The sequence below is a fragment of the Tachysurus vachellii genome, chromosome 2, assembly GCF_030014155.1.
Source record: "Tachysurus vachellii isolate PV-2020 chromosome 2, HZAU_Pvac_v1, whole genome shotgun sequence".
Classification (NCBI taxonomy): domain Eukaryota; kingdom Metazoa; phylum Chordata; class Actinopteri; order Siluriformes; family Bagridae; genus Tachysurus; species Tachysurus vachellii.
The window spans coordinates 19,478,507-19,491,366 of record NC_083461.1 but is presented as its reverse complement, the minus strand read 5'-3'; the positions used below and the strand labels follow the sequence as shown (position 1 = coordinate 19,491,366).

The 12,860-nt window shown below is 38.5% G+C and overlaps 1 protein-coding gene across 1 annotated transcript in view; it reads right to left on the bottom strand.

Moving 5' to 3' along the window:
• zgc:174164 (uncharacterized protein LOC570656 homolog) overlaps positions 1-12,860 on the bottom strand; it is a 202,553-nt gene that overhangs the window by 147,984 nt on the left and 41,709 nt on the right. The window lies entirely within an intron of this gene.

Sequence of the window (12,860 nt, the reverse complement as noted above, 5' to 3'; positions counted from 1 at the left end):
AAACAACCCATATAATAATAATGTCTGTGAGGAGAAGAGAATGTGGTATATATGGTGATGTGTACACAGTCACGGCTCACTCGGCAAGGACAGGAGGCCCGACCTGACTCCTGACTGACCCCTGATTTATTTATTTATTATTTTTTTCTAAGAAAAAATAGACACAACCAATCTGGATATTTTATTTTAAAACACAATGAAGTCTTTTTCAAGCCGCTTTGTTTTCTTGTAATATTTTGTTTATTTCTCTGTTGTTAGCAGATGAGAGCTACAATAAGCGTTTAAAGGACGTAGTCTTTTTGTATAAAACGCTAAAGGATATGAATAGACAATAGTGAATGAGGAGGATGATGGAGTCTACCAGGAGGTTACAGAGGTCAGAATAAGCATAGTGCAGGTTAATCTGTTTGATCTGCGTCTAAATTCATCCCCTTTCTGAGTAATGATCCGTTTGAGTGACCTGTGAAATCCAGTATCCACCCTCCAGCAGCTCCAGCTCCGACGCGGCTGATAACTGTAATCTCTGCCTTTTGCCTGAGTGCCGCGTTATCTTCAAGGGCGTCTGTGCATGCTGATATCAAGCGCAGGCCTCATGACTCTTGATATAAAGACCCAAAGGTGCACACACTTACAGAAAAGGCACACAAACTTCACATGGGAAATGTGACATTAGCCCTATTCGGGACGGGACTAGTTTTACGGGGGTCCTTAGAGAAATTTCAGTTTCACAGACGTACTTTGTGATTTTAATCCCGTCCGAATCTGCCATGTCTGTCTTTTTCTCACACGACCTGTGTATTCCAGAGCAAATTACCTACTGTTTTTCAGCAAAATCGCCGCTCCTCTGAGAAATCTAATCCCATCTGAATGCGAATGTCTGTGATTGCCGAAAATGTTTTTTCCAAAACGCGTTTTCTTGTCTGTTTTGGTCAACGTGAACCACCGTATTAACCCTAGCGCACCGGTATTCAAGTTTCTGCTTTATGCACACCAATAATAGATGTAAATGTGTTTGCTACCCTGCGAAGAAATAAAAAAATGAAATCAACAAGAAGAGCCAAATCACGTAAATTGTTAAGACTGGCTACTGTAATATCAGTTTCAGGTAAGAGTACTTTCATTTCTATATTCAATTACATAACGTGAAAATTATATAAAAACGTATTTATTCCAGTGGGTTTATAAGAAGTTCTATATAAAAATATGACCATATGCAATTCACGCATCTTGGACATGTGCAACGCCCACATGTAAAACACAGACACTCCTACCTCCATAATAAACACAGAGATGTTAATCCCGTCCGAATCCATACATGAAATGACAGACGTCGGCTGAAAAAAATTCTAACTCAAACGTCGTTTGGAAAACTAGTCCCGTCCGAATAGGGCTATTCTCACATTTTCACCTTAAACATGTAGTGTGTGTGAGAGTGTGTGAGAGAGTGTGAAAGTGTGTGCGTGAGAGAGAGAATGTATAAGAGATTGTGTGTGTGTTAGAGAGAGTGTGTGTGAGGGAGTGTGTGTGTTTGTGTGTGAGAGAGAGTGTGTGTGTTTGTGTGTGAGAGAGGGAGTGTGTTTGTGAGGCATAGAGTGTGAGAGAGAGAGTGTGTGAGGGATAGAGGGTGTGTGAAAGGGAGTGTGTGTGTGTGAGAGAGAGAGAGTGGGTGTGAGAGAGAAAACGTGTGTGTGAGAGAGAAAGAGTGTATATGAGAGGGAGGGAGAGTGAGTGTGTGTGTGTGAGAGAAAGAGCGTATATGAGAGGGAGGGAGAGCGAGTGAGTGTGTGTGTGAGAGAGAGAAAGAGTTTATATGAGAGAGAGGGAGAGCTAGTGAGTGTGTGTGGTTGTGTTCATGTTGTTTTACACACAATTCTTTTTTCACTAGATTTTTTTATACAAGCGATTTAATTTTGAATGATTCATCTATTTTCACATGATTCTTCAAGATGATTGAGTCTGATTCATCATTAAACTGATTCATTCATTTTCATCTGATTCTTCAATATTATTAACTTCACTTTACATGATTCTTTTCTTATCACTTACCTTTCTAACACGATTCTTTTTTCCACACGATTCTACTTTTCGCTTACATAAACCCAATAAACATGAGATTTCCTGCGTGACGATGATGTTGCGGATATTATTTAGCACAGGTGGAGCGATATAATTCAGTTAAGACTTAACCATTAAGATGTGTTTTAAAAGCACTTAAAGTCTAAGTGTGATACATTTTCATTAGGCACTAAACCTGCAAGCTCAATCCATTTGAGGCAGCGCTTCTGCCAAATGACGATGCTTGCCAAGCAATATGTGTGAAAGATTTGTTCCCTTGAACAGTGTCCTTTTTGCAAAAATATCAAAGCAGAAATTATGCAGAGAGAGACAGTTGATCTGCTGCCAGCCTCGTGTGCCAAACCTTCATCACTGGATCAATTTTTGAAGTCTTTTGGCCACCAGAATCATGGCTGCCTTCCACGGGGCTGAAGATGGAGCTCAATCATCCATTAAAATCTCGAAAAAGTCTCTTGTGGACTAATGGCATGTTTGGATGGTGATGCTCTGCTTGATTAGCCTTGCATTCCTGTGACTTCTGATCCTCTTGATTGGATGAGTTTCTGTCAAAAGGGTCGCGTTACATGCTGTAGCCGTGATCAGGTATGTCACTTTACGTCTGTTTCACTTCATTAAAGAAGCTTGGAGAAGAGCTGAGCTGTGGAAAAGCTCTCTTTACTCGCTTTACTTCTCCACAGCACACTCAAACTCACTCCCAGCTCCTTTTTCTCCTCAAAGCAATCGCAGCTTACTGGTTTTTTAAACATTGTATTCATTTTCCACATGAAATATCTTGAGAGTCACGATGCGATTCTGAATGTTGATGTATTTCCTTTTGAAACAGGAAGCCAGAGCGAGCCTGCCTCTTTCACAGATGTTTGTTAATTTACGTTTTATCCCAGTTCACCTTGTTATAACTGAACAAGTCTCTAAAACAGATTCGAGTGTCCTGAAAGCATCTCGTACAAAAACTGCTGTTTGAACTTTCTGGAGTGAACTGAACTCTTAACCCGATGCGTCGGACATATAAATTAACAGATGGCATGAAAGAAACAGCTTTATCCCTTATTTATTGCATTCGTAATCCTTGCTACAATTTCTCCCAAAAAAAAATGCTGCATATTAAAGCAATTGTGTGTTTTGTGTTCTGCTCACGTGTCGTCAGACAGGAACGTGATTCAAATCTTAACTCTTAAATTTACTGAAGTGTGATGCGTCCAGACATCAGAAACATAAAGAGACGTAGCCGAACATAGCAGCGATCATATTTCCTTCTTATTTCACTCAGTTGCAGCTGATTTTATACACATTAATGTGACATTCTTGGGAGTGTTGCAGATTCCTCTGTCGCCACACAAAGCTATAATAAATAATAAAGAAATATTTATCACCAGCTCAAAATGTGGGACTGAAAATTATCTTAACAATCTCAATGTCAACATCCAGAGATAATCATCATCATGTAGGAGTTTATTAAGATTCCTGAGATCTGTGGCAAAAACCGAGACCAATCAATTTGTTACCTTTTGGATAAATCCGCTTCTGTTTATTATCGTCTTCAGCTTTCAGCCAGGAAGGAAAGCTTCAGCTTGATAACATTTTGTCTTGCTGTAAAAATTTTGATTAAGAAGAGATTTTCTTTAGGTTTGTGGTTAGATTTTGTTCGCTGATACTGGAGACTCCTTCCATTATTTACCTGTTACTGTCAGGGATGCTGTTATAAGAACAGCTTGTGACCAATCAGCACGCAGCACTCGGCAGCACCGCAGTAATTACCGTGCATTTGATTTGTTAATGTGGTTAACGTGTCAGTGTGAGCGAGCAGCACTCCAACGCAGATGGCCTGTCGCTATTATAAATGCAGTGAATATATAAAACCTCTTCCTTGTGTGTTAAGCGTTAAGTGTCTCCCATGTGACACCCACAGAGAAGGATGGACAAAAAACGACGAAGATTCCAGCTGGCCTTGTAGCTGAGTTGCAGAATTATACCTCAAAATCTCCCTGTGAAGCTGCTGGCTGAGTGTTCACTGCCTGTATACACACACACACCGAACTAGATTTAAGGAAGGCTGTGATCATAAACACTCTGGGCAACATTTTTGCAGGAAGTCAGATGCTATAAACAGAACATTTTAATAACGGGGTGTGACTCTGATGTTTAATCGTGTTTCAGTCAGGTTCATCTGTTTCAGTCCATCCAATCACACACGTTTCTATACGTCATTCAGCTCATCAGACCAGAGGTGAGCTACAGGGTGAGAGACGTTCAGTCAGAAAGAGACGTTTTCATCTTTTATTCCGTTCATTTCTGTTCTCTGATCTGATTAACGAATTAAAAAAATCAAGATATATAATTTACATAATCAATATAATAATATAGTCAAAAATGTATTATAAGATTGCAATAAACCAAATATTTTATGATGATGATGATGATGATGATGATGATGATTATTATTATTATTATTATTATTATTATTATTATTATTATTATTATTATTATTATTATTATTAAATCGTTCTGCAATTATTTTTTATAATTGCACTCATTTCTAGCTGGAAATTTCTAGACTTTTCTAGAAAGAAGCAGATTATCTGCCGGTAGAATAAGAAACTCAAAAGAGGCTGATTAATCTTTACATCTGATATATAATAATAATAATCTCATAATTAGAAATATTAGCTACATCTGCATACAAATGATTTTTTTCTAGTGCGAACTGACGAAATGAAAAAGAAGATATGATTGTTCGCTGAAGCCTCTGCCGACTGAATCTGCACGTCTAAGGCAGATACTGAACGGAGTCAAACATGTGCTGCTGCTGAGGTGAGAGCTTCAGAAATCACTTGCTGAGTCATTTGTAATCACTGACAGTGACTTTAACGGTGATTACTCAGCTCATTAAAGGAGTCTAATAGAGAGATTCCAAGCCTTGTGGTCTGCTGTTTGGAGAATTACAGCACCGGTGTGTTCTGCTGTTACGTCCCAGAACCACGTCCTGTTTTATCCTTAAAAATACAAAATTCAACCTCCAGCATCATCTGTGCTGGTGTGAGTCTGAGTCACGGATTTCTAATAATGCTGTGAGAAAAGACAACACTGTGTGATTGTTGGTTAGATGAATTTCAGTTCATTCATTTCATCTCTCCACAAATAAGATGAAGAGAGAAACATTGTAAAGGTGGAGAAGGAACCACTTTCCTCCAAGAAGGTTGTGGGAATTCTAATGACAGTACAAGATTTATGGATTTATACAAACCAAAATGGCAGACAACCAGACAGGAAGGTAAAACTCTGGAACATGAGGCAGGAAACCAGCCAGCAATCAGCAATCAGCTATAAGCTAAACACTGCTAACTGCTAAGAATAGTCCTGAAAGAATTGTACATGAAAGTGAAAAGATTGATAACGTGTTAAAGTCTTACTCGATTCAATCCCAAATGTTCAAGCCCAAAATGGTCTCAGGTGACGTTGCCCCCACCCATTTATTTATTTTGTTTGTAAACAAAAAGTAACCATTTTTCCCTGAGGAAATTTAGTCAGTGTCATTATTTTTTATTAAAAAAAATAATCATATAAACTTTTCGATGATCTGCATTCTGAAGTGGCTACAAAACATCCTTCAGTCCCTGTAGTTTTGCTGCTCAGACTCTAAACTGTAAATTGTGCTAAAGATATGTTACACAAACACTACCCAAATAAACATCCTGTAAAATCTCATATTTACCGTTAGCTAAAATGTACTTACTTACTGCCTAGCTAATCTATGTAACTAACCACTGGAATACATGCTAACCTGGTGTTAGCAAAGAAAACAGGCTAAAAGGCTAATTATAGCCAGTTAGCCAGTGTGTTACACTTTACAATGAAATTCTTACTCTGTGAATCCCCCAGCAGCCTATAGCATAAATTGTGAAATTGTATATATATATATATATATATATATATATATATATATATATATATATATATATATATATATATAAAGACGTATTTACAAATTTGCAATTACTGAACATGAACAAATTAGCATAACTCACCTCGAGAGAAGCTCAGAGCACATAATTATTATGTTTATTTCTACACTGAGGAATTGTTCAGACACTAATTTGTGCCCAAAGTCACTGACTGGATAAAGATGAAGAAACCGAGAGATTCGTATGGAATCGAGTTTATTAACAGAACAAATAATAATACTTAAATATAATAATGAAAAATATTTACTTCAGTATTTATACAGAGAATGTAGGTAATATTGTACTGGTACAGAAGGGAGTGTACATTCAATTAAGAGAACAGGTCTTTCATATTTCCAAAGACTAAGGATTTTCTGTTCAATATTTATAAAAGCATTTTTATGTTAATTGGGTGATTACATGCTTGAGGTGGCATTTAGCCCTTGTAGATTAAAATAAATTTTTCTGCATTTTACCTTTCTAAATTTTGTTAAGCCGTCTCACGCAACAGACTGCTTTTTTGGTTACTTTGCTGCATTTTTGTTACTACTTTTGTAACGTACTTTTTTAGGGTAGCTTTTATGTGAACTATTTATTGGCTTTTTATTTTTTGTATGGTTAGTTTTAGTGTCTGTAATATTATGTGTATCATTTTAATTTTTTTAAATTTCATCTTTTATGTCAAGCACTTTGAGAAACTACTTTTAAAGGTGCTATACAAAAAAAAGTTTATTATTACTTCTTGAAGACAATAAATACATTAGACTCGTTATATTTGTGTTCACTGGGAATTCCGGTCAATTTTTTTGGTGTGTAATGTGTGACAATTGTACTGTGAAAGTGATGACCAAGATGGCGGCGTGAGTGTATCGCGGGGCTCAGTGTCTCTCCAGCAGAAATGCTGCCTGCGTCACGCGTGCAGCATGCTTAAGGTCTCCTCTCACATTGCCTATAGACTGTTTGTCCCCCTTCTCTCTAGTAGGTGCTCTCTAGTAGGTGCTTCAAAAACCAGCAGACTGAGGAACAGCTTTTTCCCTAGGGCTGTCTCATTACTGAACTCTGCCTCCCGATCCACCCACCCCCGACCCCTGTATATTATATTAATATAATACATATATAACACCCTGTATATTATGTCTATAGCACCCAGCCTGTATATCTTGTCAATAGCATATTTATCTGTATATTATCCTGTTCATTAGGGATGAGCGAGTACAGCATTATCTGTATCTGTATCCGTAACTGTTAACCATATGCATTATCTGTATCCGTATCCGTACTCGGAGTGGGTGGGGCCTAACCGGAAGTAGGCGGGGCTTTAACCGGTAATAATTAATTTATAATATTTATAACACTAGCTTACTACCTTTATGTTTTTATGAAATACAGCAAAAACGTGTCAGACACTCAGTGTCTGGTTACTGGTTAGAGACAGCTGAAGGTTTAAAAAAGAAAAAAATCTCTGACAGGCAGAGACGCAATGCGAGTCACATTCTACCAAGCAAGCACCACGTCTGAACGAACCCACGTTTACCAGAACTCTACTGGTTAGTAAGTATGTATTATTAACGATACAACCCGAAGTAAAAAGCTGAAGAAACCCTAAAGGTTAACGGAAAAGACCCGCGAACCCGAGTGACTGAGGGAGAGACAGAGAGCTGTTCTGTGTGTGACTGTGAGTGAGCAGAGCGAGACACAGCAACACAATACATCTGTATGTGTGTAGGGAAGGGGCGCTGTGACTAGCCTATCACAGAACGCTGACACAATCAGCTACCCAATGATGATTTTCATTCAATCCGAGCACAGATATTGACTCGTATTACTCGTATAATACTCGTACTCGGCAGAAGTGCTTTATCCGTACCGGATACACGTTTCAGCCGAGTATCCGGCTCATCTCTACTGTTCATACTGTAAATACTCATATTATAAATACTGTACATCTTGCACTTGCTGTTTATTGCAATTCTGGATAGATGCCAAACTGCATTTCTTTGCCTTGTACTTGTACAGGTGTAATGACAATAAAGTCAAAATAGACAATAAAAACAGACCTCATCAGCCACCATCATGCTTTTCTTCTTCACATGAATTCTCCATCAATCTGAGGAAGCAGCGTTCCAGCAAGTAAAACACTCCACAAACCCTCTGCCCCCTTTTTAAACCAATAAACTCAATCTGTTTATTCTCAGCTGGAAAAGGGAACTGGACACACCCCAGGTGGCTGGGCATATCCGCTTATCACTTTCCCAGAAGCGATTCAATTCAAGTTTATTTGTATAGCGCTTTTTACAGTGGGCATTGTCTCAAAGCAGCTTTACAGAACATAAACATAGAGCAGAAAGTAAACATAAGGAGAAGTATAAAGAATTAATATAATAAAAATTCAAGATATATATATATATAGTTCACAGTATATATGTATGTATGTATGTATATGTGTTTATCCCCAATGAGCAAGTCTGAGGTGACTCAGGCAGCAGTGGCAAGGAAAAACTCCCTTAAATTGGTAAGGAAGAAACCTTGAGAGGAACCAGACTCAAAGGGGAACCCATCCTCATATGGGTGACACTAGAGGGTGTGATTACAAATATACAGTCAAACAAATGCTGTATTGGTGTAAGGATCACATGGTTCAGATCTCCTCTTAGTATCACAGAGTCCAATTGGAGCTGGTAGATCTGTAGATGTCTCCGGATTCTCACAGAGTCGGCCTTCAGGTCCGGGATCTTCATCGCACGGAAGACGATCGGAGCTGGTACAATATATTTAGAGATGTAGTGTTCTGTAGGTCTACTGTAGACAGATGTCTAGAACATTAAGGGGCAGGAAAAGCTACATTTTGTTTTTAGGGCCACTTTAAGAGCTAAAAAGCAATACAAGTGGGTAAAAGAGTATTTAGTTCTGGATCATTTGGACCATCCTCAAAGAAAGTGGGATAGTTTTTGATGTCTGATGAAATCTGTGGTGGATTCAGCAAATCAGTCTTTAATGCTCGGCCTTGGAAATAATTCCTGGCACACAATTAATGGACTCTCTGAATTTCTGCAGAGAAATATGAGGGAAGGCTGTATTCTGTCATGTGGTAATGAATGTGTGCTCTTCAGAAAAAGAGACAGCTTCCTGGTGACCATCACAGCAGGCGAGAGAGCCACTGCCAAAGCGAGAGAGAAAGAAAAACTCTTCATCCTCCTGAGAGCTGCCTGTTTCCCTTATATCTGGAATCAGGATTTAATGTTCACACTGTACAGAAGTGGAGACAGATTTCATTTCACCCCAACACCTGAACAGTGATGCAGTGTATTCTCACCTTCCTCATTCAGCACAATGACCTGAAGAAGAGTCAGACTGGATTTCTGTTCAGCCTTTCGCACCACTGACCACGTTTACACAAGATTCACATCATACACCACACACACTACACACATCTCTTTTTATATGTTCAAATCCATCCAAACGTACTAGAACTCTACATTGATACACCCCCTAGATTCAGGTTTAAATCTAAAGTGGGTGTGGTCTACACAGGAGTGTTTCTTAAATTCCATTAATCCTGTTAACTATTTTTATTCGTACCTGCTTATTTCCTAGAGAATAAACAAAAAGTAGTATAGTAACCTAAGCAAACAAACATCAGAGGAGAATAGCGCACCTCCGGTTCGGATCTGTTCAGAATACATTATTTGTTCCTTCTGAATAATGTATTCATATTCGGTTACATCCCTGCTCTCCACACAGACTCGACGCATAATCAAAAAGCAAGAGTGAGAATTTGATTAGGGGAGCAGGAGCTCTGCCGCATTATTATCTCGCCCAGATAAGCCAGACTTTACTGGTGATTAGCTCAGAGCTACAGGTTTAACCAAAAATCCATTCTCTCTTTTACTCCCTCACAATCCTGAAATCAGCTCTGAAGTAAAGACAACACTCCATGTGAGGCTGGAAAATGATCACCGACAATAAGAAAGAGAGGATGGTGTGAGGAAGCAGACTTTCTGATTGTTTTCCTATAACAGCATGTTCTCGAGTAGTTTATTCCTTTTACTTATTTGTTTTGTTCCTTTTTTAAAAAAAAATTCACAGCAGTATTCCAATTATAACATTTTTTATTCATTACAGAACCACATACTGTTTTTTTTTGTAATTTTTATCCATTTATAGATGTATTTGAATGTTGTGGAGAAACAAGTTCCTGTTGTGACTTACGTTATAGTTATAGACGTTATAGACTGGTGTCATTCCCTCAACAGTCTCTGTCTGTCTGTCTGTCTGTCTGTCTGTCTCTCTCTCTCTCTCTCTCTCTCTCTCTCTCTCTCTCTCTCTCTCAATTTATATAAATGACCCGCTCTAGTCTGAAGACTTTTGGAGGGACTCTGACCAATCACAATCCAGAATGCCAGTGACAAATTTTCCCACATCAGCATTAGCATGAGCTGTACGTAACAATACAACAACTCTAATGATTCCCTAATGATTCTACGTCCGATTCAAGCTTCGACACTTCCACATCGTCTAATCTGGTGTAATGTCATACATTTGAGCCTTAAGCTTAAGCCTACGTAATGTTTCCTTTTGTGTGGAAACATTAAACCGTATTAAACTTGTACAGTTCTCACAGAGGAATTTCCCAAGAAATGTATTAATAACAGCTCGTGTTGTTCCATTGATTAAATGACAAAGAAACAAGCTGTTCTGTAACAGACTGCGTAAATGAATCTATTTTAATTCAAACATGAAAGAAAGACTCAATTATTTTTTGTTTTTATGAAATATGCAAATTTACACATTGAAGCTTCATTTAAATAAATATATTTAGAAATTAAATGAAGGTTAGTTCTGATGGTGTATAATTTCTGCAGGTTACAGAGCTGCTGTAACACACTGAAGCACTGAAGTCTCCAAGGTGAGGTCTGAGAGTCAGGAGAGACTCGGCTCTTTGTGTTCCCCATCACGCCTGCACATAAAGTGCTCCATCACTGTTGTAGCTCCATCATTTAATTAGCGTCTCATCTCTTCAATGGAAAACTTTTAGTGGACTTACCCTAATAGCTCTTGAAATATCACGTGCCTGTGAGCTCTGATTGTCTTAATGCAAGCTGCTCACTGATATCATTCAGATCTTATTTTAGGAGGGAGACGCACTCTTTCCTGGCAGACCCAGGAGAAAGCCGTGTAAATTATGCATGAAAAATATCATTTAACCCGCATTGCACTAATTCAGCTCAGGGAGCCATCAATTATAGGGAAAGGTTTTTTTTTTATAGGGACACAATCAGGCTACATGAAAAATAAACCCCTAACACAGCTGTGTTCATACTGATTGATTGACTGATTGACTGATTGACTGTTGCTTTAAACAGCAAGTAAGTATTTTAAAGGTAGAAAACAACAATTTATTTGTTTCATTTATTTAAGTCAGAGTTTTAGGTTTTTTTTGTCAGTTTGCTGGAAATCAGGCAGAGTGACATCCAATGGGTTTTACCAAACTTTCTCAAATGTGAGATTACACACATGCAAAATCCTGTTAGTTTTCCCGCAGTGATGCCGAGAAAGACAGCTGACAACTCACGCACTAACCTGACGCTTCTGAACCTACTTGATCCATCCTGACCCCATACGCCTGGTTGGAGTATTGCCGCATGGTGGTGTACTCTGCTGGGGTATATCTGCATGGGCAGCCCTGTGACCCAATGGATTACTGAGGTTAGAACCAATTGGAGACTCTCACACTATCTTTGAACTGATATTGCATTGATCAGCTTTGTACTCAGGTCTTCATCAGTAAACATTTAAAGACTTTGGCAGGAAGGAATTAGTGTTAAGTCACAAATAATGTTCCTCAGGAGCTCTTGGTTGCACAATTCCACTCGACTACAAACTTTTGTAGAAAGGACACTATTTACATTGACATTATTTCCTGTCCAGTGTCACCCAAATGAGGATGGGTTTCCTTCTAACCCTGGTTCCTCTCAAGGTTTCTCCCTCATATCATCTCAAGGAGTTTTTTTTGCCACCACCACCACCCCAGGGATACATGTTAGAGCTGAATAGTAAATTAATTTTAAACTTTACAACTTTTATCCTGTTTCTATACTTCTGTAAAGCTGCATCGAGGCAATTTCAATTGTTAAAAGTGCTACACATGCATGTAATCAATATAAACAAAGCAGTTAAAAAAGCAGATATGTTTAAACTGCATGATCAACAAACTGGAGTGTGTGTATGTGTGTATAGTGTATAGATGCTGCTCATCTGTTTTTGTTTGCGATGAAGACACTAGAAAACTGGTGTATTTTGGTCAGACCAGTGTGAAATCATATTAAAGGTACACTAAGTGATAAATTGAAGATGCGTATAAGGAAAAGCCCCATCAAAGGATCATCAGTGTTTGGGGGCTGTTTTGTGGCTGGTGATTGAGGAGCTCTTGTGAAGATTGATGAGATCATGAATTCTGCCAAGTACCAGAATATTTCAAGCCAAAACATTGCTGCTTCTGCCAAGAGTTTGACCATCGAGATGCATCCAAATCAGCATGGACATGCTTGCAGGAACAAAAGGAAGGTTTCATAATCAGACTAAAGACTTAAGAGTTCAAATCTGAACCAGGTTAAAGACTGCACTGTAAAAAACATAAGAATATGGAGGAGCTGTTTGTTTCTGGTTATTCTCTCCAGATGAGACCTCATCAGTCAGTAACCATATTTCCATATGTTTAAGATATCTCCTGATATCAAACGATTGTTACCTGATATCTATATTTTATGAATGAGATCATTTGAAAGTGTCCCTTGAAGCGGTGCGCAGAGGGACACAGTTATGACTCAGGCATCTCACAGCACATAG